The sequence below is a fragment of the Monodelphis domestica genome, chromosome 1 (genome assembly GCF_027887165.1).
Source record: "Monodelphis domestica isolate mMonDom1 chromosome 1, mMonDom1.pri, whole genome shotgun sequence".
NCBI classification, from domain to species: Eukaryota; Metazoa; Chordata; class Mammalia; order Didelphimorphia; family Didelphidae; genus Monodelphis; species Monodelphis domestica.
Window position 1 is genome coordinate 585,216,567 of NC_077227.1, and position 23,956 is coordinate 585,240,522.

The following is a 23,956-nucleotide window of genomic DNA, read 5'->3' on the forward strand; positions in this document are numbered from 1 at the left end:
CATCCCACAGAGACCCATCCTCATGAATAGTTTAGTGGATCTGTTTATATTTGAATTTGACACCACTGATCTTGACAAGGTTTTTGGAATGCAAGTCCTCACCGGTAACATGCTGCATCCTTAGATTACCCTTTTAGGTCATTCACAATTTTTATTCCTTGGAGACCATGTTATTCTGTGAGCCATGAGCATGGACTATCCAGGAAATATCCAGGAAAGTGAGACCTGTGAAATATATTTTCCTATGCCACTTGCAAAAATGTGTTCCTAGACTATGTTGTTAGTCAATGTGTCCTGCTTACTATATGTACATTTATTCATTCAAGGAAAGCCTCACCAGAAAACAGAGGATCATATGAATTTAGGGCATCCAAGGTCCTGAGAGCATGGAATATAGGAGAGATCCCTTGTTTTTCCTGCAAGTCGAAGAATTGAAGGGGGAATTGAGATCTTATATGGAGTCAGCGTTTGAACTTGGATAGACCACTGGAGTGAGAGGGCCAAGGCAGCCCAGAACAGTGTGAAGGCATGAGACACTAGGAATGTAAAGATAAAAATTAGGGTTGTTGACTGAATATATTATACTAGTGGTCACCAGAGACTAAAATTCAATCCCAATAAAATACTCAAGTCAGTTTGGGGATTTTTATGGTGGTTTAATTATAGTAGAGGGAAGAAATTAAGAGGAGAGAAAAGGGAATTGGACTGCTCTGGCAAGCCAGATAGGAGTTGGAGATCAAGGAAAGGAGGAAAGGAGGAATCAGTCACCTCACCAAGGTCACTCAGGAAAGATGCCTCACCTAACCTACGCTACCAAGCTTCCCCCAGTCACCTTGCTGGCAAGCTGTAAACGCCAAGACCCAACAAGAGCTGCAAGTATGCCAAAATGCCACCCAGTGCTCCCCATGCTGCCAAGCGAGCCCAACATCTCCAAGCAAGAGAGCAAGAGTGAGAGAGGAAGTCACGCAAAATATATAGACCGTTCTTTACATCACTTTCTGCATCTCACATGTACCAATGGTAGCTTAAGCTTGACTTATGACAGCCCAGGGGGTCTGTCAGTTGTTTTTGATTTGTCATTTGCTAGCACATAGTTGGTCATAGGCCATCCTCCTCAACACTTAATGCTTAAGTAGGGGTGTATACATTCCTGGTTGCTAGAATTCTAGAAGCAAGGTGGAGTAAATCTAAAATTCACAGGAAGGAGAGAAGAACTAGCTGGGTCCATGAAAATGGCCAGAGATGAACTTCAGAATTCTGACTAGAGATTAATTTTTGGTTTCACGTGTATGGAGCATGACAGAAGTCCCAGATCTGCTAATGAATGGAGGACAAAGTTTCCATCTGGGGACCATTCAAAAATCCTGATGATTTTTAACTCCATCTCCCAAATGGTCTGAATCCTGCAAATATTTTAGAGTAAAATCAGTAGCAGTGGCCCTAGAGGCTCTGAGCCCATTGGACTGTGAGCAGTGAAGAGAATCATTTGTATCTGTGTCACTTTCCTTAGAAAGGTATTTCACAAGGGTGAGGGTCCCCCCCTTCACCCATTCCTGAGATGTGACATCTTTAATTACAATCTACCCACTTATTATTCTAGTCCTCTTCTTTAGGGAATACAATGGCATGCTTGCCCTCTCCTTTGCCATCTGGGGCAGCCTCTAGATTTCCATATATTTTCTGCCCCAGATTCATGCCCTAATGAGGCCTGAAAATTTTAAACATCCCTAAATGAAGCATGTTTACTTTTCCCTATTCCCCCTGGCTCTCTAATTTGTGGAAAATGAAATTTCCCATTTTGAGTGAAAAGTTTTATTTGAAATCAGGGTTCTCTGCAGAATGATTTAGGAGCAGATTAAGTATAAAAAAGCAACATAGCAAGGTGGAAGGGGCAAGATCCTCTCACCTTATGAAGAGAAGTATCCTACTTATATGTAGAGAATACTTTAGCTTTAAAGGCAAGAAGATGTCGGTTCAAGCCCTATCTCTAACAAATATTGGCTGTGTGATCCTTTGGCAAGTTAGCTAGCTCATACAGTGGACAAAGAGCACTGGACCTTGATGAGGAAAATCTGAGTTTATATCCAAACTCTGATATATGACCTTATGTGACACTTTACTAGTGTGTGCCTCAGTTTCCTCATCTCCAAATGGAGGATGGAAGATTTTTCCCTAAAATAAATATAATAAATTAAATAATAAATAATAAATAAAGATAATGGCACCTATCTCTTAGTGTAGGGGCAGCTAGGTGGCATAGTAGATTGAGTTCCAAGCCTGGAGTCAAAAAACTCATCTTCCTGAGTTTAAATCTGGCTTCAAACATTTACTAGTTATGTGACTCTGGGCAAGTCACTTAACTATATTTGCCCCAGCTTCATCATCTGTAAAATGGGCTACAGAAGGAAATGGCAAACCATTTTGGTATCTTTGCCAAGAAAAATCTGAAATAGGATCACAGAGAGTTGAACAGAACTGAAACATGACTGAACAAAAACAATAATCTCAGGGTGTAGTGAAAATAAAATGAGCTCATATTTGGAAGGCACTTTGAAAACCTGAAAGTAATATATAAATCCTAGTTACTGTTGCTATTAATATTATTATCTTCTCCATGTTAAAGGAAATTGTCTGAGACTATTAGCTGTGGAAAAGGAAACTTTCTGCATTAATAAAGGGAGTTCCCTCACCTGAGAGGTCTGTATTACAATGAAATCCCAAGTCCAGTCCCTATTTCCATTTAAAAGAGTACTCTAAAAAGATAAATTAAAGAAACTTGCCCTGGGTCACACTGACAGTGAATGGCTGAGCTGGAACTGGAACATGGGTCTCCCGACTCCAAATCCCATATGGAAAGAGATCCACTGTACCAGCCTATATATCTTAATTTAAATAGAAGCTCTGCTCATTATGGCCAGCATGGTTGGGCAAATAATTTTCTATCTCTCTGGCCCTAAGTTTTCATATTTATAAAATGAAGGTGGTTGGGGTTTTTCAGCTCCCTCTATATAATCTCTGATCTGATGTGTCCCACCCCAGTAAAATTTCTTTTGCAACAAGAGAAATGCTATTAGCAAAGTCCTTCAGTGCAGGTGCAAAATTCCCCATAATGATAATGAGATGATAATGCTAGTGAGGTTCATTAACAAGAGGTCTGAATATATCAATGAAGGAACAGCCCCAATTATTATAGATAGAAAAAGCACATCGAGTCCAGTAGTATGGAGAGATTCCATTAGTGTTAATGGAACACCGGGTACATCGTGATGGAGACAATTTAGTACCTACCTAATAGTGGAATTTACACACCTGTATAATAAAGGGAGTCGCTACCATTAATGTTAGCTCAAGCCTGGTGACAGCCAAGGAAGGGAACAGACATTATTGTGTTTTATTATATGTTTCTATTCTCCAAATAATCTAAGGCACATTTTTTTCCATTGGTCAAAGAACAATGTTCTTTCTGCAGAAAGAAACTGGATTCAGAATCAGGAAACCTGAGTTCTCATTTCACAATTTCAACTTATTTGCTGTGTGATCATTTCCTCTCTGTACCTTAATTTCCCTTAGCTATAAAATGAAGGGGTATATGGACACCTTGCTAAGCCCTTTGCAGGGCTGCTCATCCATCTTTAGGGTCACCCAATTCTCATCTGTGGCTTTAAGAAGCTGCTTCATATGAGATAGTGATACCTGGTAAAACTGCCTATTGCAGATGAGCTGAGCCACGTTGAGAGTAACCAAGAGGCTTCTAACCTGCTGATTAGTTAAAGGAAGGTGCACCCTCAAGCATGGGAAGATTACCCCTGGCAAAATAGGCAGGTGAAAACAATTTGTTCCAAAAGACATGAAGGCAGCTTAATCAGGCTTTGTGGAGTGCTTAGAGCTTGGACAGACATAGGAGGTGCCAAAGGCATCCAGTGCATGCCAGATCATCGCCAAGCATCCTGACTTTTGTCCTGCCACTGAACTTGGAGGACTCTGGAAGAGAGAGTGAGGCTGATGACTTTGGGTAACTCTGCCTCACTTCAATGCAATTCACATGAAAGTCAAGACATCATCCCATGATGACCCAGCATTGGTCTCTTTTGAAACAACAGACAAGCAATAGCCCCATAACTTCACCTGATTTGCTGGGCAGCCTCATGCAGGTCACTTTCTCTCTCTGAGTCTCATTTTTTGCCACAAAATGAATGAGGTAGTCCCAAAGAGGGAGGCACTGTGTTATAGTGGATAAGGAGCTGGTCTTAGAGAAAGGAAGATCTAGGTTAAAATCCCACCTCTGACATGGTTCTAGCTGTGGAACCTTAGGCAACTTCTGAGTGTCCCCAGGTGACTCTCTAAGACTCAGGAAGATATTTAAATACATTGGTAGAAGTTTCTCACCATTAACCCCCAATACTCATGAAATGATAGTCCTTTAAAAGGAGAAGAAGGAGAAAGAGGAGAAGAAGAAGGAAGAGGAGGAGGAAAAGGAGGAGGAGTACCAGATGATCTCTATGGTCCATTCAGTGTCACAGATTCCACACCACTAGCTCCACTATGGAAGGAGCCTGGTAACTGGAGTCCATTCCTAAGCCTATCCTACTCCAGCCACCCTCCCCTGAGCTGTCAAATTGATCTTCCTAAAGCAGAGATCTGCCTATGCCATCCCCTATTCAGTAATTCCAGTGGGTTTCCTAATAAATACCTCTAGGATCAAATGTAAAACCCTCTATTTGGCACAAAAAGCTTTTTGTAGCCTGCCCTATTCTTATCAGTCATCTTGTCCCTTTCTCCCCTCCACAGACTCTTGTAATCTAGTGGCACTGGCCCCATGGCTATTCCATCTCTAGACTGGGCATTTTCACTGCCTGTTCCTCACACCTAGAATATTCTCCTTCCTTATCTCCACCTCCTGGCCTCACTGGTTTCCTTCAGCTAAAATTCCATTTTCTACAAGAAATCTCACCTGATCCTCTTTAATGCCGGTGTCTTCGCTCTGTTGATTATCTTCCATTTATTCTGCATATATCTTCTTGGCACATCATCTCTCCCATTAGCCTGTAAGCTCTTTGAGATCAGGGACTGCCTTTTACCTTTCCTTGTATCCCTAGCATTAACTCTGTGCCTGGCACATAGTGGGCTCTTAATAATATATATTAATTAATAAATACATGTATATAATAATAATAGTTATTTTTATAACTATTGTTATAATATTATATATAAACTATTATAGCTAATATATTATATATATATCATATATAACTAATAATAAAATAAAGAAATATTTATTGCCTGACTGCCTGATTTGAGTACCAGATTTTAGAGCTCGAGAACCTGGGTTCCAAATCCAGCTTTGCTCTTTACTACTTATGTGACACTGGGCAAGGTATTTAATCTCTCTGGGCCTTCATTTCCTCATCTGTATAATAGGGTGAGTAGACTGAATAACCGTTGATATCCCTTCCAGATCTAAATCTATTATTCTATTACTGGTCAATTCTATAACCACAAGAGGGCCTTTGAAGGAATCACAGTAAAGCAAAGAAAAATGAATCCCAAGTTGGAATCTCAGCTCTACCATTTCCTTTTGATTAGATTGAGATTAAATGATTTATACAAGATCACACAACTAGTGAGTGTCTCAGGTCATATTTGAACTCAGGTCTTCCTGACTCCAGGGCCACTATCAATCACATAGCTGTCACTCAAATGGTCTCTAAGGCCCCTTCTACTATGAAATTCTCTGAAGTCTATGAAACCTAGGAATCATCATTGAAAATGGCCCTTGTTTCTGACCAGGAGAGGAAACACCTTGGGCCACTGGAAAGTTGTCCCCATAATGTTCTTATTCCTTCCCCAGTTTTTGCTGCAGAGTACAGTGATCCTCACAATGACCCTGAGAAGAATATGAGTTGGGAAAGGAAAGGCAGTGAAGGAGAATTATCAAAAAATGTCCAACCCATCTGACCCCCTAAAAAGTCACAGAAATGGAAACTGGACTATCAGGACTTGGAAACGAATGAAGCATATCTAGAGTATGAGTGATTACTTTGGACTTGGCATTTCTCAACCAAGGTAAAATCCTCAGCATTAGCGATGGAAGAGATAGCAGGATAGAGCCCAATGAAGAGATGTTAAAAAAAAACAACACACAGCATTTTTCTCTACCTATTTTAGTTCCTTCCTCTGAAAATGAAAAGAGTTGGGCTAAATAACCTTTAAAGCCCCTTCTAGATCTGACATTATCCAAGTTTATGATTCTAATTACCACTTTAAAGAATGGAGAACCATACTCCTCGATATACCCTTCTTCCCAATTCTCACCCTAACATCTATTCTTGTTCCTGAGCCTCTTTCCCCCCATCTTCTCCCTATCATCATCTCCTTACTTTCCTTAGATGCAGCCTCCACCCACATATATTCCAAATGCCCATTATACAAAATGATTATTTTTTTTCTTTCCCACAGGTAGGGGGAAGTCACCCAACTTCTCAGGGTCCCAACCAACTCTCTCAGACTATACAGTGTGATTGAACAATTGCTAATTCATACTATTAGAGGGGATTTCCTCATCTGGGATATCCTATGCCAGTGGTATCAACCTCAAATAGAAGCTGTGGGCTATCTGTTGACTTAGAAAACCACAAATTAACATTATCTATGTTGTCATAGATCATTTATTTTGTTTCAATATTTATTTACTTAAAATTTATGTAAATATTTTCTAATTATATTTTCATCTAGCTTGGGCCCAAAGTTTTATAGACCCTATGAAACCTATATTCCTTGAGTTTGTCAGCTCTGCCCTGCATTGATGCAAATACAGATCTAATTCAGGGAACCTAGGGCAACTGTGGAAAAGGCTTTCACCAATACAAAACCTTTAGCTGTCTTAAAATTTAATTACCTTTTTGAAACAGACTTTCATGGTTACAAGTCATGTTCACATATTTGATCATCAGAATGGTGATGGGTATTACAGATAAAGAAACTGAGACATAAGGTCACACGTGGCCAGTACCTGACAGAGTCAAGGAGTTCTGACCCACAGCCTGTGTACTTTCCACAATGCCACATGGGTATGCCTCTTTAGTCAACTGGTTGAGTGGAAAGGAAAACTGACAGTCTCAGAAGAATAATTGAGTACAATGACTCCCAAAGCAACCTTGAAAAATATCTTCAGTGGCATAAAAATCGTAAAGGAGACCTGAGCCTGGGTATGCTGAACGCCAAAGCTCATCCATGTTTCTGAGAACTTGTCCTTCCTTTGCCTCAACTCTATTTCTTCAGTCTTGGCAAAGGGCCTCCCAAGATGTAGAGTGTTTGAAGATGTTTTCCATCAGACAGCTAAGCAGTCATAATAAATCCCAGCACACATTTAAAGGGCCTTGGACTGATCCAAGGATGACACAGCTTCTTCCTTCTCCTTCTCTGATAACAATCTTCTATGTATTTTAACTACCATCTCAAGGAATCTCCCTTCTCCCCTCAACCCAAGACTTTACCCCAATGAAGTGAAGCTCAGGATTCAGGACTCTCCCTAGCAGCAGAAGGTCCAGCCACATATGGAGGCTTGTGACTAGGAAGGGTTTGCCTTGCCACTATTCCCCAATCTCTGTGAAGAAACGAGGCAGTCTAACCCTTAAGGATGTCTCCAGTTTAGGTTTGAGAGGAAGAGAGGACCCAACTTTAAGCTGGTTCATTTCCCCCTAGCCCTTAAGCTACCAGAAACAGTCTTGGTAGAGATACTGGATTTTACCCCCATCGGTTCCATGGCATCTGACTATGCCATAGCCATAATCAATTGTGCAGCAGTTCTGCTTTCTGGTCTCAGGTTGGCTGAGTCAACTTTGCAAGCCATACGCAGAAGCCCCAGTGTCCCTAGTTCCTAAAAGTGCAAATTAAAAATCCATCAGTTACCTGTCATGAGACAGTCAAGGGTTGAAGACAGAGCCCTCGAGGAGGAATTTGGAGGAATTCAGCCACCCTGCAACTACTTCTCACTGCAGTGTCTGGCCAAGGTGCTTAATGTTAGAATTTACAGTTATAGGAATCCAATTCTGATCCTTGGCTGTCCTCACAGGCTTCTATGTCAGAGGAAGGATTTAGTGGCACATCTGTTTTCTCCCAGGGGCTCCTTTTATATCTTGAATATCTGCCCTAATATATCAATAGTGCAAAATGTTAGTATCAGTGGAGTAAAGTATTGATTTAAAAGGTCTCCAAGTCTAGGTTTCAGGGCATAAACTTTCTATCCGGATTTATTTTATATAATCTTCTCTGTTAATGTTGCATATAAAATTTTTCCCATACCCTATGATAAATATTTCCTAGTCTGCAAATTGAAAACTGATGGCATTTTCTTGAGTAGAGGACGTGGGTGGCATTTTATAGTCCGATTACTACTGCCATTGCACTGGGAGCACCGAGGAGGAAGGGAATGAGAGAGAAAGGTTTATTGGGTAGAAAGAGAACAGTCTAAACAAGACTTTGCCCCTTCTATTATAGAATGAAAGTGATAAGGGGGGAAGGGGAGAGACAGGGTTTAAAAAGAAAGTCTCTCTTTGGAGCTCATCTTTAATTTCCTTCTCGTTCCTTCCGTTTTGAGTCTTAAATAGCAACTGCAAATTGGAAGGAAACGAAAAGGTTTTTAAAGCTACGTGCCCACCCAGGAAAACCTCATTCCCTCCCCACCCCCAACCCCTTGCAGTCAGAGAGGGGAGCATCTCTAAAGCAAGACGTGTTTTCCTCTCCATATTTAACACAGTCAGGAAACAAGTGTATCAGCAGACACTGCGCATCTGTACTGGTGTTAACATCCAACAGCAGCCTGAAAGTGAGCCAAAGAAGATTGATACATCAGGCTGCACTGTTAGGGAACCCAGAAAAAACCTTCCACAACCCCAAATTGTATCTCCTCCAGTCTTTTACTCCAGGTAAACAGCACTCTGATGATTTACTTGAGTTACTACTAAGGGTGAAAAGGAAAATTGATTTTTTTTTAATCTCAGGATATTTCCTCCTTGCACTTTTTCGCACCGGCAGGGAAGTGGCATCCAAGTGGGTAAGAGTTTGCTAAGAATATGTGCTTAAGTCAGCAATTCTTAAAATTGTTGTCCGCCAACCAGAAGCCTTTTGAGTTGCACTCAGCCCTTTATCATTGTCTCTGTGGCATTTAAAAACCCTTTCAAACCTGCAACCCTGCTGATCCACTTTTAATGCACTAATTAGAATCGTACCTTTCCCCCTGCCTGCAAACCACTCCTCACAGCTGCTTCAATAACCAGAGAAGAGAAATACAATCACATTAGCATGGCTGACACTTTTTCTTCACCCTATTCCCTTTGGTTTCTTCATTAAAAACCATCTGAATCCAATTTGGACTTTCCTTCAGTTTAGGGTCATTGTGTTCTCCCTCCTCTCAGATGTTAGGCAGGGAGGCCATTGTCAACAGTCTTGCCCCAAAGGGGGCAAAAAAAAGCCTTAGAACATCTGGGGAAAGCTGATGAAACATAGGGTGCTTCCACCAACACCACCCCTTTTTTTCCCCCCTCATTCCCTTGCATCCCGTATCCTTGTCATAGTACTCTCCTCCCAAAGTCTCTGGACTGTTGTCTTGAGACTTCCCTACAGGATAAATGGTGCTCCATTTGGCAAAACAGAGAAGAGATACATGATAAGATAATATGACATCCCGGTGGGGCTCTGCAAATTTAGATGCTCCACGAGTGTGTGTTTCTAGGTTACTGTGGAGAGGACTTTGGCTCCCTGCCAGAAGCATTACTAGATAACTCTAATGAACTAGGTTAATGATTGGCTTAGGGAAGCTCACACAGGCTGGAGGCAGATCCTAAAGTCAAGGTCAAAGGCCACTGTTTGGTAAAAAAATAAAAGGTTGAATTTGCCACGGATGCTAAAAAGTCCACTAATGTAGGATGCTAAACATACCACAAATGGAGCCATTATCTGATAGAGATTGGCAACTCTGGTCACTTACAGCAGCTTTGGATTGTCATTTCACCATCATTAGAACCCAGGTTTTCTTTCATAATAATAGCTAGCATTTCCATATCCTTTTAAAGGTTACAAGTCCTTGACTAATATGCTCATTCTAATAACCCTAGGAGGCAGGTGCTCTTACTTATTTCCATTCTTCAAACTAGGAAACTGAGTCTGAGTGAGACTAAGTGATTTGCCCATAGTCACACAACTAGGTAGGATTGGAACTCAGAACTTCCTCATTCCAAGTCCAATAGTCTACTGTGCAACCACATTGCCTCCAACACTGAATAAACTGTATGACTTTGAACAAGTCACCTCTCAGACTGAGCTTGTTTGCCTATAAAACGGGACAATAGCACCTACCTATTTCCTAACCAGACCAGATTTTGACACTTAATAAATGACACAAAACCTCTAAGAAGCTGTCTCGCATCCATAGTTGGCAGACCATTCCCCTGGTCTACTTCTCTTGTATCATCTCGTTGGACTAACAGGGCGATATGAAGACAATGACAATGAGCATCTTTCCTGTTCCCAACTTCAAGATCCTCACAACAACTCTGGGAAGTAGTTGCTATTATTTTCCCCATTTACAGTTGGGGAAACTGAGACAGGCAGAAGTTAGTGACGACCAAGGACACACAGCTAATATGTTTCTGGAGTCTTATTTGAACTCGGGTCTTCCTGACTCCAAGTCCACAGCTCTACACTCTTTAATATCTACCTCTCTCTAAGAGGGTCATAGTTTGAACCACATGACAGAGGCAAGAAGTCGCTAAATAATGGCATGGTGAAAATAAAGTGATTTTCATGAAGTATTGCTAGCTTTTATTTATTAAAAAATAACTTACATTTCAATCATGCTTTGAGTTTTACATCCCTGTGAGCTAAGTAGTCAAAGAATAAGGCATATTATTGTACAGAAATGATATTCAGAGAGTTTACCCAATTTGCCAATATTTGCAGCTAATAATTTTTTTTCTTAAAACCTTTACCCTCTGATTCAGAATTCATCCTAAGTATCAGTTCTAAGGCAGAAGAGCAGTAAGTGCTAGGCAATTGGGATTAACTTACCAAGAGTTACACAGCTAGGAAGTATTTGAATCCAGACTTGAACTCAGAACCTCTCATTTCCAGGCCTGGCTCTCTATCCACTGAGCTACATAGTTTCCCCTAGTTAATAAGTTTCTATGTAAGGATTCAAACCCAGGGCTTTCCTGATTTCATACCAAGTGCTTCTTCACTATTCCAGGCTGCATGCATGTGCATGCACACACACACACACACACACATACACACACACATACACACACACATACACACACACATACACACACACACACACACACACACACACACACACACACACACACACACACACACACACCAGATACTTAAAACTGGAACTTCTCGAAGCTAGTTCTTAAGAAACTTTAACTTTGTTTCTCTATTATCTAAACCCAGTAATGTTAACCTGTCAAATTCAGAGTAATGGTCTACGTATCAGGCAAGTCCAGTCCAGCCTGCTGAACCTCTGACTACAATAAGCACAATAAAATATTTCTGTGGACTAAAGATAGCCTGTTCTTTCTGAATAAGTAGCACATTTCATTAACAGTTTTCCTCTTAAATAATAGGGTTCTTAATCACATTTTCCTCCCAACCAATTCATATCCTAAATTGTTGGGATGATACAGCAGAGCTTCTCAACATTTATTCTCCAACAGTGTAGAAAATTTGTAATCAGGGCTAGGTTATCACAGACATTCCTTTTTGATAGCCTAGCAAGATAATGGATATGCTTCTGTTCAACTGTTCCTGAGAGAGCTCTGTCCCTTCTCCTGTCTCCCATATATGCCCACCTTAGAGGATGCCCACTCTTAGGATGCTAACCCAGACTCCATGGCAGGGCAGGGAATGCTTAAGGCAATAAAGAGGGCAAAGCCACTGCTTTGGAATCCCCATCGTTCCAATCACACAGGTTCAAATCTGAAGTTATCTTTGATTTTTCTGTCCCTCACTTTACAAATCCAAATAATTGCCAAGTCCTGCTGCTTCTTCCTCCACAGTATTTCTAACACCTGTCCCTTCCTCTTTACCCGCATTGACACCACCATATGCTAGCCAGGGCTGGCAAACATTTTCAAGTTTGAGTTTGAAAGTGTCCAAACTGCACTTTCAAGCTGCTTGTGAGCTCCCCAAATTACCGCAGAATGGGGAGGGAGGAAATGCTTGCATTTGGCTGCTGGGCAGAGAGGTGGGGCATGTGAAAAAATGTCCAAGGGCACAGTGGAAAGGGGGAACCAAGCAGACCCCATCATCCACAAGCCTGAGAACCTGTGCCACTGCTTCACCAACATAGGCTAGGCTTTCACTGACTTCCCCTTTTGCAATTTCCAGTTTGTCTCTCTGACTCCAGTTTCCCATATTCTATCCTTATACTTCTGCATCTCTGCAATACTTTAAATGTATACCCTCCTGACTTCTATCTCTTGGAATCCATGATTTTTTTTTCAAATCAAATACCTTCTTCTACATGAAACTTTTCTTGATCCTCCTAACCCTGCATTAGTGGCCTCCCTCCTTCTAACTACCATATATCCATTTTATATCTGTTTTATATATACTTACATTGGCCGCTAGGTTGTAGCATGGATAGAGTGCTCATCGTGGAGTCAGGAATACTCATCTTCCAGAGTTCAAATCTGGCCTCAGACACTTGCCAGCTCTGTGATCCTGGATATGTCATTTAACCATGGTTGCCTTAGTTTCCCCATATGTAAAATAAGCTGGCAAGAAAATAGCAAACTACACTAGTATCCTTGCCAATAAAACCCCAAATAGGGTCACAAAGAGTTGAAAATGACTAAAATGACTTAACAAGGAAAATATACTTGTATATTTTTATAGTCTCTCCCTTATTAGAATGCAATCTTCTTTAGGGCAAGGGTTATTTGACTTTTCTCTTTTATACCCCCAGTACTTAACCCAATGCTTAACATATAATCAATGTTTGTTAACTGATTTCTCATTCTCATAGTTGCAAAAAATTTCTACTGCACAGACATGACTCCTCTGCTCAAAAACCTTTAGTGTCTCCCTATTCATCACTCTAGGATGAGATACAAATGCTTTCTGTTGACCTTTAAGGCATCCACAATCTAGTTCCAACTTTACTTTCCAACCTTATTTTTTTATAAATGCATTTGACAAATTCTACATTCCAGTGACAATGATCTGTTAGCTCTTCAACCACATCATCTTCTTATCCATGTCCTTATATATACAGAGATTGATTCTCCCTGGCTGGACTGCACTCCCTCCTCATCGTTATCTGCAGATAGCCATCTCTTCCTTCAACTGTCAGTTCATTTGCCAGCTTCACTTCCCTCCCAGCTGAAAGTGATTTCCTACTGCTCAAATTTTACTCCAGCACTTTGGTTTTCTCCTTTGCTTCTACCATATTCTATCCTATACTCCAAATACTTGCATACCTGTCATATTCAGTCAGTTAACAAGCACTTAGTAATTAATTACCCAATATGTTGTCAGTCCTTGTGCTAAGTACTGTGGATACAATGAAAGGGGGGAAATTTCCCTGTTCTCAAGGAGCTGGCAATCTAATGGAAGAGAATATACAAAAAACTATCTATTTACAAACAAGTTGCATATAGGATAAATTGGGGATAGTCTTAGGAACAAGGGACTAAGATTAAAGAATTCTGGGACAGGTCCTATTTTGTTTGGTTTTGCTGAAGATATGTTACTCCACTGGAGATTCAAAAAAAGATAAGAAGCAAGGAAGTGAAAATGAGGAGGGAGAGAATTCTAAGCAAGGGGGAGAGCCAGAGTCAGATTCAAGAAACAGCAAGAAGTTTTATGTCCCTGGATGGGAGCATGTGGAGGAGAATAGGGCATACTACAGGAAAGGAAGAGATATACGTGACTTTAAAAGTCAAATAATGAATTATATATTCAATCTTAGAAGTAATAGGGAGCCACTGAAGCTTACTAAAAACAGTGTGTGGAGTCAGGGTGGTGGTGAGGGAGGACACATGTTCTTCCTAGTAGAAAATGAGGCCCCTAGGACTGAGGTTTCTTCCTTTTTTTTTTTTAATCTTTGTGTCTCCAATATGTCCAACAATGCCTTCCTTGTACACAGTAGTTACTAAGTGTTTGCTAGATTTTTCATTGATAAGCATCACCAAGGCAAGATTGTTACTATAGCAGCATCTGTCCATGTCCCCAATGTTGGGAATAGTAAAAACTAGAAGAAAAGCTTCTTTTATTACTGATGTGGCCTCCTCCTATCTATCTGCAACTTCAGCTCATTAATGCTTTTGTATTTTCCCTTGTTATATGACTATTGTGTTCTCTGACCTAAGTCGAGAGCTTCAAATATTGGTTCAACCTGGCTTGTTAATGCTTTTGGAGCAAAAATGCCTTCCATATTGTAAGTCTTAGCAATGTGTTATTGGCCTCTATTTGTTTAGTTAGATTGGATAGAAGGGCCTTTTTAGGAGGTCTCACTAGCCTGTCAAAAATACAGTCCAGAGCAGGGTGACTAGGTGTTCCAGGGCACTGAAGTTACAGGCAGTGGAGAGTGTATGTTCTTTTGTAGCAGCATCTTCATGACAGGAGGATTCATTGAACTAGGACATTGCAAGCTAACCAAGCTTCTTTCTTCTTACAGCTGATTGCCTGTCTCCAGTGCTGAACTTTCCATTGTGAAATCCCAGGGCCCCTCCTCAGGAGCATTCAGAGTCTTAGTTTAAGAAAGTTTATTCGAGGTAGTATTTTATTCCACTTAACCTAAGGCATGATTTTAAAGCTACGCCACTGTTCTGTTCATTAGGGGTAGTCATGAGTGAAAAGACACCACTAGATTCAGAGTCTACGGTGACTCTCGTATGACTCTGAGCAACCTGAGATCCTTCCTTAACTTGGAAAAAGGATGAAAGAAAAACAAAAGAACCACTGGGCAGGAAAGCTTTCCCCTGAGGGAAATTACAAGACCCACTTGAGTTATGGACATTTGAAGGCAAAGGAAAATGGAGTAGGATAGATGGTGATGGGGAAAGGCAGTGATTCTGTAGGTGCTCCATGCTGCTTATGGGATCCTAATTCCCTTTTTTTTCAAGGATTCAAGGAATAGCCTTCTAAACTCTGAGCCCCAGAGCAGCATATTATTTTTATAAAAAAGAACATGTCCATTTCTGCCACATTAATATTTTAGTTACAGGATTGCTTTCCTGGGTAAGCGCATTTTGGACTTTAAGGCACTAATACTGTAAGCAATTCTTAGTATTCCTTTACATAGAAAACAGTTCATAAAAAATTCCATATCCTATAGTGCTCAACTGACAGGAGATTAACTTCAAAACTCCCTTTGACCGTCAACAGAATCAGAATATTGATTAGCTCATAAATACCATTCACTGGAATCATTTAGCTGTAGCATGGCCAAGCAGCCCAAAGGCAGTTCTGAAAGTTCTAATGCCACAGGGCAAGATCTTTCATTAGTTCTCTGAGATTATGCCACATTAGGCTATTAATTACCTTCTTAATTTTAGCCTTATGTGCATTCCCCCACATACTCAATCAGTAACAAAAGAATACTTTAACATTCCCTTTCATAATCAGATATGAAGATCTCAGCCACCTCTGTCCAACGGAAACTTGTTTTCCATAGATTTTTATTATATTAATTTTCATCTACTCTATTGAAGGCATGCTCAATTGGCTTATCATTGGATAGGGGAGATCCTAGGTTCTCTAAGGTTATGCCAGCAAAACATAAGTAAAGCTTCTAGTTCTTCACCATTATGCCAGATTGCTCACAAGGCAAGCTCATTATTCTGGGAAATAAGGAGCCCCAGGCACTAGTTTAAATAATAATTGATTATAGAAAGGTCCTACAAAGATAAAAAGACTTTCCCAAAGAGATCAAAGATAGAGGGAAAGGAACTATTGGTACAAAAATATTTACAGCTTCTCTTTTTGTGGTGGCAAATAACTGGAAACTGAAGAGATATCCATCAATTGGGGAATGATCGAACAATTTGTGTTATATATAATTATAATGGAATAGTATTGTGCCATAAGAAATGAAGAAGAAAATCACAAAAACACCTGAGAAGACTTATATGAAGTGAACAGAACCAGGAGAGCATTGTATACATAGTAACAGCAATAGCATATGATTATCAGCTACAATAACTATTATCAGCAATGCAAAGATCCAGGACAACTCCGAGAGGCTCATGACAAAAAAAACTATCTACTGCTGTATAAGCGACTGACAGAATCTGAATGGAGACAGAAGTATATACTATTCTTCACTTTATGTCTTGATGAATTTTTCTCTGGTGTAAGCAATATGTATTTTCTTTCACAAGATGTTGAACATGGAAATATATTATATGATGATATGCTTACAACCTATATCATATTATATGATGTCTTAAGGAACAGGGCAAGAGGGGAAGGGAAGGAAAAAATATAAGCAAAATGTCAGAAAATGACTATAAAAATTATATCAACATGTAAAAATCAATTTTTAAATTAAAAAAAAGGAAAGAGCTCCATAAGCAAGACCTTTTGTGCCCACTTGCCTATCTTCTAAGGCTCAGTCTCTTTTTAGTGTTTAAAAACTCTCATCACTCATAAACAAATTAGGTGACCATGGGATAATATACCTGTCAGCTCTATGGGAAAAGAAGGAATTTATGACCAAGCAGGAGATAGAGAACACTATACAATAAAAAATGAATAATTTTGACTATGTTAAATATAAAAGTTTCTGTACAAACAACCAAAATTAGAAGGGAAGCAACAAATTGGGGGAAATTTTTATAACAAAAGCCTCTGACAAAGGTCTCATTTCTCACATTTATAAGGAGCTAAGTCAATTATACAAAAAATCAAGCCATTCCCCAATTGACAAATGGTCAAGGGACATAAATAGGTAGTTTTCAGATAAAAAAATCAAAACTATTAAAAAGCACATGAAAACATGTTCTGAATCTCTCATAATTAGAGAAATTCAAATAGAAACAACTCTGAGGTACCACCTCATACCTAACAGATTGGCTAATATGACAGTAAAGGAAAAAAATAAATGTTGGAGGGGTTGTGGCATAATCAGGACACTAATGTATTGTTGGTGAAGTTGTGAACTAATCCAGCCATTCTGGATTTGGAAGACAATTTGGAATTATGTACAAAGGGTTTAAAAGAATGCATACCTTTTGATCCAACAGTACCACTACTAGGTTTGTATCCAAAGGGATAATAAGGAAAAATACTTATACAAAAATATTCATAGCTGTACTCTGTGTGGTGGCAAAAAATTGGAAAACTAAAGATTGTCCCTTGGTTGGGGAATGGCGGGACAAACTGGTATATGATGATGATGGAATAATATTGTGCTATAAGGAATGATGATCTGGAGGATTTCTATATGAACTGTGAGAACCTCAATGAACTGATAAAGAGTGAAATGAGCAGAACAAGGAGAACATTGTACACAGAAAGTAAAACACTGTGAAACAATTCAATGTAATGGACTTTGCTGCTAGTAGCAATGCAACAAGCCAAGACACTCCTGAAGGACATGTGAAAGAATACTATCCACAATGAGAGAAAGAACTATGGGAGTAGAAATGCAAAAGCAAAACATATGACATCACTTATCACATGTATGTATGGGTATATGATTCGGGGCTTAGGCTTTAAAAGATCTCTACAGGAAAAATGAATAATAAGGAAATAAGTATCTAGTAATAACATTTGTACAGCCCAGTGGAATTGCTTGTGGGCTCTGGGGGGAAGGAGAGGGAAAGAAAATGAATCATGTAAGCATTTATCTCCTCTTATTCTCTTCTAATCTCTCAGCAAGTCTTCTGATCTCATCATTTAACTGAAACATCTCTTTCCAAAGTTATCAATGTTATCTTTTTTTTTTTAAACCCTTACCTTCCGACTTGGAGTCAATACTGTGTATTGGCTCCAAGGCAGAAGATGGTAAGGGCTAGGCAATGGGGGTCAAGTGACTTGCCCAGGGTCACACAGCTAGGAAGTGGCTAAGGCCATATTTGAACCTAGGACCTCCCGTCTCTAGGTCTGGTTCTCAATCCACTGAGCAACCCAGCTTCCCCCTATCAATGTTATCTTAATTGCCATAACCAATGGCTTTTTCTCAGTCCTCATTCTTCCTGATTTTTCAGCAGTCTATGATATTGTTGATCACCTTCTTCTCCTTGATATTCTCTCTCATTCCCAGGTTTATGTAACTGCACTATCTTTGTTCTCTCACTCTGTGTCTGACTTCTCTTTCTCAATCTTTTAACTGGATCTTCATTCAAGTCATAACTACTAACCATAGCTCTGTCTTGGGTTCTCTTTTACCTCTAATATCTTTTTTAGTGATTTCATAAACTTCCATAGATTTAATTGCCACTTCTTTGCAGATAAGTCTTATATCTATTTGTCTAATCTATCCTCTTTCACATCTCCAACTTTCTATTGGAAATCTCAAACTATTTTCCTTCTAGTCATCTCAAACGCAACATATGCAAAACTGAATTTATTATCTTTCTCCTTTCAAACCTCCTTTTCCAAACTTCCTCTTTACTATAAAGGCCATCACCATCTTCCTCGTCAGTCTCACAAATTAGGCATCATCCTTAACTACTCACACTCATTCATTCTCCATATTCAGTCTTTCATGAAGTCTTGTCTTATTCTGCTTTTCAGTTTCTCTCATGTATGTTTCTCTATTTCCTCTAACATGATAATTATACTGGTGAGGCCTTCATCTCCTCATCCCTGGACAATTTCAATAGCCTTCTCTAGTTGATCTTCCTGCTTCAAGTCTCTCTTCACCCCTATCCATCCACCACTCCAATACCAAAGTGAATCATCCTAAAGTGTAGGTTTGGTTTTGTCATCACCACATCCTAGATTCAGTAAACAATTACTTACAAGATCAATTACCTCTATTATGCTTTTACCTCCACTTGGCCTTTAAATCTCTTCATAATCATAAAGGAAAGTAGAAAATGTTGGAAGGGTTTGTGGCAAAATTGTGGAGTTATGAACTGATCCAGCCATTCTAAAGGGAAATTTGGAACTATGCTCAAGAATTGGCATAGAATTGGAAATAGAGGAACTGTCCATCAATTGGGGAATGGCTGAACAAATTGTGGTACATGTTGGTAATGGGATTGTTCTACAAAAAAAAGATAAGCAACATGATTTCAGGAAAAATTATAAAAAGCTGCATGAACCGATACAGGGCAAAATAAGAAGAATTTAAAGAACATTATGCACAGCAACTATTATATGATGATCTTTTGTGAAAACTTGGCTACTCTCAGGATCCCATGATCTTGGACAATTCTGAAGGACTTATGATAAAGAATGATATTTACATCCAGAGGAAGAACTGTTGGAGTAGGATGGATAATACTATCTTTTATATCAGTTTATTTATGGTTTTATTTTGGGGGTTTGTTTTTGTATGAGTATGCTCTTACAACAATGACCCATATGTAACTATGTTGTGCATGATAAAAATAAAATTTGAAAAATTCCTTCATAATCTATACTCCTTCCTACCTTCAAAGTTTTTATGCCCTCACCTTGTGTATTAGACTCAATATTAAGTATTGGTTCCAACGTAAAAGAGCAATAAGGGCTAGGCATTTGAGATTAAGTGATTTACCCAGGGTCACACAGTTAGGAAGTATCTGAATCCAGCTTTGAACCTAGGACCTCCCATCTCCAGATCTGGCTCTCTATCCACTGAGCCATCTAGATGCCTCCCAACTATTGAGAATTCTTACAGTTAAGTCCCTTCCACTTATTCTATGATACATCAGCATTGGTCTTCTTGCTATACACCTTGCTATACAGCATTGTTCTTCATATACACCTACATATACATATACTCTAGCTCCTACCCATGCATTTTCCCTGGATGAACCCACTGATTGAAAGGCTCTTCCTCCCTGTCTTTCACTCTTTCTTTGACTTCCCTGACTTCCTTCAAACCTTTACAAGAAGTCTTTTCTATCCCCTTTTACTGCTCATCTCTCCATGCAGAGATAACATCCTATTTATCACATATATATCCACCTTGGTTGTATATGGTTGCTTGCATATTGTCTACTCAATTTGAATGTAAATTCTTTGAGGGTAAGGACTGCTTTTGCCTTTCTTTTATCCCCAAAGCTTATACAATGCCAGACATATCATAAGAATTTAATAAGTGGTTATTGATTTTACTTCACTCTCTACTACAAGTACAGTCACCCACAAATATTTAAAGCAGAAAAAATTATGGATGAATAACCTTAATGACAATAAAAGCAAAAATATTCAATAAAATATTAATTAAAAGACTATACTATATTAAAACAATTATGATCAAGTCAGATTTGTAGCAGGATGATGTTATATTCAATGTAAGGAAAATAATAAGCCTAGAAAACCTTATTAATAACAAAATAATAAATACTGCATGAATATATTAGTAGATAATGAAAACCTTTTGAGAAAAAAAATTCAGTACTTGTTTCTATTAAAAATAAACACCTGAAAAGTATAAAAATAAATGGTCTTTCCTTTAATATAGTTTACCTTATCCATCTAAAGCCAAGAGCCAAAATTTTACATAATGAAGAAAAGATCTAGGTCTGTCTAGTAAAATCAGGACTTGTTATCATCATTATCATTTAACATATATTGACAGAAATAATACAAGTATGTGTATATAATAAGAATATATACATATATTAAACATATCAATAAGGAAAGAAAAAATAGCTAGAATAGTTATAAGAAAAGAGAAAATAGAACTAACATTTTTAAAGATTACATAATGGTATATGTAGAGTATGTATTCTACTTGGTTGTTGTTTTTTATTTTTTTTAATTCTGAATGTCTTTGGCAGTTTACTGAAGCTTATTAATCCTTTCAGGGAAATATATTTTAAATGAATAAAACAAAATTAGTATAACAACAAAGGAAATAAATTATATTGAAAAATAATTATTAAAGTAGTTTTAAAAACAAGTTAATGGACACCAAATTAAGAACTCCTGTTTAAAAAAGTAAGAGGATGAATCTAAAATCTAATTTAAATAATTAATAATTTCAGAAAACATCAGGATATAAAATAAATAAATCCACATGAATCATTTGTATAGTACCAATAAAATCTAACAGGAAAAGAGAGAAAGGGAAAATCCTTTTAAAATAACTACAGAATGTATAAAATATTTGTGAGTCTGTAGGGTCTTTTAAGAAAAAAATGAAGTCAACAACAATACATTCTTTATAAAAAATAAAAACATACAAATAATTAGAAAAATATTAATTACTCAAAGATAGGTCAACTAAATCAAATAAAATTTATAATAACATCTAAATTATTTTATTCAGTGATATGACAATAAAACCTCAAAAGAATAATTTTATAGATGGAATAAAATTCCTTTGATGCAACAAAAGGTCAAGAATCTCAAGGGAAATAAACAAACAAACAAAAAAGATGCAAGCACAGGGGCTCTAACAATTCTTCAGATTACATTACAAAGCAGTAATCATCAAAACCATTTGGTACTGGTTAAAAAATAGAGCAGTCAATCAGCAGAAAAGATTAGGTACATAAGATCAGCCTTGAAGCATTATTTGACAAAAACTGATGCAAAAACTGGAAAGCGGTGGGGCAGAAACTAGGTATGGAACAACACCTCACACCATATGCCAAGATCAGTTCTAAATGTATACAGGGCATAGAGACCAAAGGTAATAATACCATAAACATATTGGAAAAGAAAGGGAGGAAATAACTTTCTCAACACTAGATTACAGAAATATTCATGATCACAGAAGATAAAATATAAAATTTTTTAAAATAAAATTTCCAAAGTTTTTGTACAAATTTAATGTAGTCAAAATTATAAAGGAAACAGCTAACTTTGCAGGGGGGGGGAAATCTTTGCAGTCAGTTTCTATGATAAAGGTTTCCTATTCAAGATACAGAAAAGGGCCAAACCAGGAGGAGTGAGTAGAAATTACAGGAAGAAAGATTTGGACATGTACATTAGTAAAAACTACCCTTCAGAACTAGAGCTTTCCTAAATAGAATGCATCTCCTTGAAGGATAAAGATTTTTCTGTCATTAATTGAATTCAAATTCTGACAGACACTACCTGTGTGGTCCTGGGCAAGTCTATTTCATTTAGCTTAACTATACAATAGGGATATAATAGTGTCTACTTTCCAAGATTATTGTGAAAATCAAATGAGATATTTATAAAATGTCTGACACATGAAAGATAATTAATAAAAGCCTCCTCCCTCTCTCCCTCCCCACCTCCCTCTCTTCCTTCCTCTGTCTTCCTTCTTTCCTTCCTTCATTCTTTCCCCTCTTCCTTCCTTCCTCTCTTCCTTTCTTCCCCCATTCCTCCCTCCCTCCCTCCCTTCCTCCCTTCCTTCCTTCCTTCCTCTGTTCCTTCTTCCCTTTGTTCCTTCTTTCTTACTTTCCTTATTTCCTTCCTATTTATCTTTTTCTCCCCTCCTCTTTCCTTCCTTCCAGATTGCATCTCAAGAATTACATAGGGTAAAGGCTGAGGAGATATCCTAAGGTAAGGCTAGAAGGCTGTGCTGTCACAAAGCAGCCAAATTATAAAGAAGCTTCTTTGTACTACTTTACTCTTATGGCATTTTTTCAGATTTAAGAATTTTAGATAAAGGGGGATATTTTGTAAACACCTAAAACAATAAATCTTTCAGTAAGGAAAGACTTATAACACTTTGCAAAGCAAATGTCATAATGAAAATGCAGCTTAAAGGTAAATTCAAAGAAAAAATAAAGGCCTATTTTGGCTTTTTATTGCAGGGTTCTAAAGAAGCACCTTGGAAATAATCATTAAAATCTTCCTAATGGCAGTGAATGCAGTTGTACAGAACTAGAAACCCACAAAAAAAATTCTCAGAACTGATAGGATCACATAGCCAGTGAGCATATGAACAGGAACTCAGAATCCCATTCTCAGAAAAAAACATGGGTCTCCAAAGTCATCAAGCACTATTCCAACCTATAGTTAAAGAGATGTCTGTTCTAGATCATCACCAATAAGACAAGTTGTCACCTGGCTTCATCTAGAAGACCTGTGGTGATGGAGATGTCACCACCTCCCAAAACAGCTCATTAATGCTACATCTAAAGAATTCTAGATGAATGAATATGACAATATTTGGGAGGGAAGAGAGTTCCTAGTTGAGTTCCCTGTTTCTAGTCTCTCCCTTCAATTTTTCAACTCTGCCATCAAATATATGTTCCATATATATACACACGTATATGTATATATATGCATATATGTCACTTTTTTACTCTAAAGTCTTAAGTGTCTCTAAAGTAAAACAGATTCCATAATGTGCATTATCATTCCTCCCTGCTCTGACTCTAGCTTGCTTTCCAGCCTATCCAGGCTTTCTTTGTTCCAGTCAAAATGGCCTTTGTTAGTCCCCAAACTGAATCATCCATCTCCTGCTTCCAAACCTTTGCATAAGTTAGATCCCATACCAAGAAACAAATCCTCTTCAGCTTTGCCTCTTGACTCCTTAGATTCATCCAAAGCTCAGTTGAGATGCCAAGTCCTATGTGAGGCCTTTGCCATTACCCAATCATGATTACTTTCTTCCTCTTCACAATACTTTGCATTTAACTCCATTAAATACATTTTATATTTCACTAACCCATCTACGCAATAGAATGCAAAGCATTTTGAGAACACAAATAGCTTCATCTTTGTCTTTGAATCATTAATTTAAAAATATTAATTTGTTATGATGATTAAAATAATAATAGCATTTATATTGCTATTTTGTAGTTCAGCCATGTCCAACTCTTCAAGAATGCATGTGGGGGTGGGGTTTTCTTGACAAAGATAT

At 38.3% G+C, this 23,956-nt stretch overlaps 1 protein-coding gene across 4 annotated transcripts in view; it reads right to left on the minus strand.

Annotated features, from left to right (window-relative positions):
• Nucleotides 1-23,956, minus strand: part of ZMAT4 (zinc finger matrin-type 4) — a 564,854-nt gene that overhangs the window by 388,047 nt on the left and 152,851 nt on the right. The gene's annotated exons all lie outside the window — the stretch shown is intronic.